Raw genomic sequence first — 6,275 nt, forward strand, 5'->3', positions numbered from 1 at the left:
AGTAGGTCCTCCCTATTCATACTGGCCTTTGGATTTTGCCAGATGTTTGCATCTTTAAATGCTAGACAGAGCTAAGGGTGTTGTGAACCTTGTAAGGGTCAAGCCTTTGGTGACCTTCAGAGCCAGGAGAGCACTACACCTGAAGGGAGTATCAATGCTAGGAGCTGGAGCACCAGCAGAGGGAAATTTCCCTTCTTATTCCATTTAGGCTTAGTTTGAATCCCTCCACTGATGTCTCACTGTACTTCTTTGCTGTTTCCCCTCTTTTGCCCTGCAGACATGTGTACATACACAGCTGTAACTTCAGACCCCAAAGAATGTCCTCCTCATTGTCACCCATGTCTCCATATCATCAGCTATCTGAGCAAGAGCAATTATCATCACACATGTCCTCATGAAGCAATCAGTGCTGTGAGAAAACTTCTCTGAGTTTCCCTCTCTCCTACAGCCTTTGTTTGGTGAGAAAATGGAACACAGTAAGGAAAGGAAATTATGCAGCTGGAAGTTCCCAAGTAAACCTTGGAATAGTTCTTCAGTGGAAAAAAAAAAATCCATAGAAGTCATAAAATCCCTCTAATAGTAGATATACTAATGACATATTTGTATTGCTGGAAGTGTGTGGTAAACATTTCTTTGTAAATGTGATTTGAATGTATGTAGGCAGTACTGTAAGACAAATTTGAATTCTGGTGAATGAAGACTTTCTATTACACTGTATACTCGGCTAAGTAGAAATTCAAAATTACACAGAGCAACATGCAAAAAAAACCCGACTGACAAAAGGGGGGGTGGTTTAAAATGTATTTATTTTGCCAAAAATTCCACCTAATGAAAAACCTTAATATGTTAACTATGTTGCTGCTATTCTATCTGTATAATCAGTTTAATGTCCCTGAAGATTTAAAGAATAGTTTAGTGATTGTGTGATTTCATCTTAATGCCAGCTTCAAAATGAAGGGGGAAAATCCCTTCTGTATGCCTTACAGAAACATATAACTACTGTAAATCCATTTTCCTTGAAAGCAAGCTGTAAACTCTCTGGTTTCAAAACAGACAGGTCAATCTTATGCAATTTGTCTGGTTTCTAATTATTAATATAATTCATAATAAAAAGCCAGAGGGGGTAGAATTAGGTGCTAGGAAAAGATGTTTGGGCACACATCAACCACCAAAATGGATTAAGATCAGATGAAAAAGAGAGAACAGAACAGCTATTAAACTTCTGCCTTGTATTCACTGGGACTGTTGTTAGAAACTTGGAGTACAGCTGCACTTAATGAGTTTGTGTAAAAGCAGACATTATGGGAGAAAGTAGGAACTTCATCCAATTAGATAAGAGAATTGGCCAGCAGCCTCCAATGAACTGAAAAGCTCTTCCAACTTTAGGGATGAGAGCTAATTATAACTCTTTTTGTGTGTGTACAATGCTACTAAATTATTAAGAAATATTGTTCTGTCAAAAAACTATGACATATATACTGACTTGATTATTACAGATAGAGGATTTGCCAGAGACAGGGCTGGAAAGTGATTAGTCTTGATAAAAAGAGAAGTCATTTTGCTGTCAGACTTCGGGGTGCAAACAGCTTCTTTTCTTGAGGTTCTCCCAAAATTTGGGCAATGGGGTGGAATGGCAAGAACTTCTATTTCTTCTTCTTGGTACTTAGGATGCAAAGAAGAGAGATTGACATAGGTAATTACGTGCCTGTAAGGAAATGTAGCCCAAGAGATGTTCACTGTTGAAGCTAACACCCAACTTGGGGTATTGTTTCCTTTTTTTCCTTTTTCTTTCAAACACACAATAAGATGAAGAATCAGAAATAAGCTAGATATGAGTGGGCACAAAGGTTCTCACATTTTCTTGATAACAAATACCTTGTTCAGAGAGTAGAGTGAGGTACAGAGAAAACAAAGAAATTACGTTCCATCTCCTCCTCCTTCATCACTCCCAAACATACCTCCTTAACACACGATATAACAACTACTAAGGGTGTGCAACTCCCAGTAGCCATGGCCCAAACACCGTTTTGGGCTTCATGGCCAAGTAAGTCCTGCAGCCAGCTGCAGTGTCCATCAAGTTGGGCAATTTTCAGGAAAGAAATTACATTTAATATAAGGGGGAAAATGTGTGAGAGGGCATGTGCTCACTCCTCCCTGCATGTTGAGGGCAGCAGGGAGGGGAAGTGAAATTAGAGAATTTATTAACTCAGAAAACAGGTTCAAACTCTGGACCCCATTATTTCACTTCACTCATGTGTCCTTTGAAATAAGGACTAAAAACAACTGCCAAACAATGTCACTACTTATAGCCAAACACCCAAGTTCTGTGCTTACTGACAATCTATGCACACTGTCCTTATGAGCATGAAATGTAGTTTGGTTTCTTTTCAGGACAAGGTAGAGCCACTGGCACTCCTTGAAAGAAGCCAGAAAAACAAGACAGAAAAATCCCAGAGCAGACAGAGAGCACCGGAAGGGCTGAGTCTGCTAATGGGACAGCTGTAAACAAGGATGAAAGACTCAAATTCAGGATTAAAAAGGGGATTGGGAAGAGTCCAGAAGAGCACTGTGTTTAAATTTAGCCAAGCCATACTTCCAAACTAATATATTTTACTTCAATCATCCTAGAAGCAAATAAATAAATTAACTTAGATTTAAATTATCAGTAAGACAACCTCTCAGGAGCCTTTCCACAATATTTCGAACTTCGGAGGAAGACTACCAGTGCTGGTCCTAAAACTAACAGATGCAAGAGAGAGGTTTAAGGCTCCTAAACATAGAGTCAGCATGTCAATTCTGAAATGCTAAATAAAAGCATTGATGTCTTATTAAACTAAAAACAAATCACCAAGAAATCAGCTTTCAGGGATCTACTAAACCACCACATTGTACTTGCTCAGAAAATTACCCAGCATTTTTTTTCTGAATGAAGAAATACAAATCAGTTTTGCTTAGCAAATGCAGGAGCCAAATTGTTCTATTGTGAGGGTTTCAATAGACACTCAAATAACTTTGACAGCAGCATGGAGGGGGAAGGGTGTCTCTGACCCAGTTTCTGTATTACAGCATCACTTGGGTGATGGTGGTACAAGTGTTCACAGCAGAACCGCTTTTCTTCCATTTTCCCCTCCTCCTTGCCCACCATCACTTTGTTTAAATAATCTACAGATGCATCATGGGCACAAGAATACGGTTAATTGAGCTTAATGATTACTAGCAGCTTCTTATATGCATTCAGCTGGTGACTGTTCAGCAGAGAGCCCTTTACACAGTGTGAGAGGAAAATTTGTTTTTTAATTTGTCTTTCTCATTCTATGGCCATTTTGAAAGCAGAGTTTTCATTTTTTCCTGAGATTTTTAACCAAATCCTCTTAACATGCTGTGGGAAATTTTGAAGGTCAGGCCTTCTTCACCCAGTGGAACCTAAAAGATTTTTTCCTAGGCTCTTCATCAAGAAGTTTCTTTCTACTTCTCACACCACTGATCCAGGAGAAGTTTCAACTGCTCCTTTTTGTAGAGCAACAAAAGCCTAGAGAGGCAGGGAAGTGAACTACTGAACAAGTGCATAAATGCATGAAAGAAAGGTTTCACATACCCAGGCAGCAGGGAAATGGGGACTCCAGTTGTGCAGACACCTAAAGGCAGTATCCCTGCCAGAAAGCCAGGTAAGAGATGTGACAGATGAACTGGGATGAAAAGACTGAAAATCTGAGCAAGAGAGGCAAAATCCAAAGGATGCCCATAAAGCTAAAGTCACAAGCTTTTTCCCACAGTAGGGGGTGAAATACACTTCTGAGTCTGAATATGCATCTGTCTCATTACATGGTTATGACAATGGGAAGATGCCAGCAGCTCACATCCCAGGCAGTAGACAAAGAACTTAATGTTACAACTTGCTTTAGAAGCTTTTTGACCACTCACATAAAGCAAAAGCATATTGATAGTAGTTCTATCTAACCACTAGTAAGAACACGTACCTTTGGTTAAAACAATGCTCACTTATTTCAAATACAATACCTGCTTGTAAGCCTTAAGATACAATGCACAAAGCTCTATTATTAAGTTTAGAACTTCTTAATATTTTGCTAGATATACTTTTTTGTAACTTAGAGAGTTATTTTCTGATTTTAAGGATTCCCATATCTTCCCAGCTCTCTCCCTCTCATTTTCCTTGGCTAATGAGTGCTGCTCAAAGTGCTAGTGCATGTTTATTAGGGTTAAGGAGATTGGTCACATTTGCAATAGTCAGTTAAAGGACAAAAAGAAAATACTAAGAATCAAGAGAGAAAAGCCTGAAAAAATATGTAGTTTTATTTTTCCACATAGCATTCTCATTTCATTGGAGAAACCAGGTCACTTTTTTGCTTTCTTTCCAGCTTTTGTTTGTTTGTTTGTTCTTGTTTTGGATTTTTGTTGGGTTTTGTTGTTGTTGTTAGTTTGGGGTTTTTGGGTTTTTTGTTTCATTTACACTAGGGAAAAAGACCAATTGGAACATTTACATTATAAACTTTATAAACCTAACTCATTTTTGTTCAAGGCCAATAAATTTTACTTCACTTTCTCAAAATAAGTACATTTTCTGCAAACATCTTGTATCATTTGAAAACTCATATTTGTTAAGAAAATAGTGGTGATAAAAACTTTTGAGCATTTCTAGTGATTCCTTGTTTATGAGAATTGTGGCACTTCCCTGGAAAACATTAGCAAGGACATTAATTTCAGTACTGTTAAGTTCCCTCAGGTGATACAACCATAATTTCCTCTGCTGCCAGGGATTTCCCTCTTGACTGGACTTTGCACTTTGCCTTTGTGTTTCTCAAATCCAGCTATAAAATGGTTATAAAACTTGCACTCTACAGAAGCACCATGGGCATGAAACCACTCATTATTTTAAGCTTTTGCATACTGTGGGGGAAGAAGATATAGAATACATAAAAACCCACTTGAATTAGGCTTTAGAAAGATGCTGGGAGGATGATGGACCTGACTGAATTACTATGCTCAACTGAGCAAAGAAGTGTTGCTTCCTGAATGACTAAAGCCTTAAGATGCTCTTAAGCTTGCAAACAGCACTACAAAATCTCTAATGGGTTACAGATAGGCAGGACTGCTGTTTCATATCTCAGCCAGAAGACAAGAATTCTTCTGCTGCTCAAAAGGCTACAAACATGCAGCAGCTGAAGCAGACCAATAGGAAAAGCAGCCAGTACCACAGAGTAAAAACTGACGAAATAAACACCATCATTCCCACAGCACTTTAATTTTATCTCCAGTGGAAAAGCCAGGCACTGCTTTGCTTTGCCAATAGTATATGAAGAATTTGCTGCCTGATTCAGTGTCTGTGATGTCATTTCAACACTGCACATTGTAGCTCTACTCCTGCAACTTAAAACATGTTTTCTGAGCATAGCCTTAGCTAAAAAACCCTTTTCTGGCTAGAATTGGTCCCCTTTACTTGCTGGTCTTTGACATCCCTCATTTAGGTTCAGAGTGGTCTGTTTGCCTTTCTCTGAAGCTAGAAACACAGGCCAGAGCTGAGCTCCATATGGCAAGGTCGTAGCATCCCATACAGACACACGTTAACAGGGAACAGCAGAGAGCCCGGTGCCCTCCTCCTCTGCCAATTATCAGCAGTACCTGGTATCAGAGCTAGCTGTGCAGGGGGAAAAGGGGAAAAACTGAGAAAAAGCGAAGCCGATGATTAAGGAGTAAAGAATGGCAGATGAAACTAAAAATAGTCCCCTCGGCAGTTGTAAAGGAAATTCGTTTGACAGGAGGCTGCTTCTTTTGTCGAGAGCGGTTTGTTATGCAAGAGACGATACCAACACCGGCTCCTCTTATCTGGCTTGTCAGTTTAACTGACAAAAGGAGCAGGGTTAACATCTCTGGAGCCACTGCCAGGCTCAACATTTGTTTGTTTTCATGCACGTCCGTGTTTTAAGAGGCAGCCCAGGGATTAATACCGTCCAGAAAGTGTGGTGCAAGCTCAGTTAGGCAATTCCACAAAAATCTTCAGAGTACTTACTCGTCATTAAAGGCAACAATTGAGCCCCTGCCTGCTGCTGGTTTTGTTCCCTTGCCTCCTGCTTCAGCCATCACATGGTGACTTTCCTGCAGAACAGAAAACTGAATGCCCACAGGTTTTTCTATGCACAGGCAGCAGAGGAGAACTGCCCCTAATCTGCTTTTCCAGTTCTCAAGATAGATGACTCAAAACGTGCAGAGCCTCCTGGATACAAGAAAATGAAAAACTAAACCAAAGAAAGTTGTTTCAT

Source organism: Lonchura striata, chromosome 1 (genome assembly GCF_046129695.1).
Source record: "Lonchura striata isolate bLonStr1 chromosome 1, bLonStr1.mat, whole genome shotgun sequence".
NCBI lineage: Eukaryota > Metazoa > Chordata > Aves > Passeriformes > Estrildidae > Lonchura > Lonchura striata.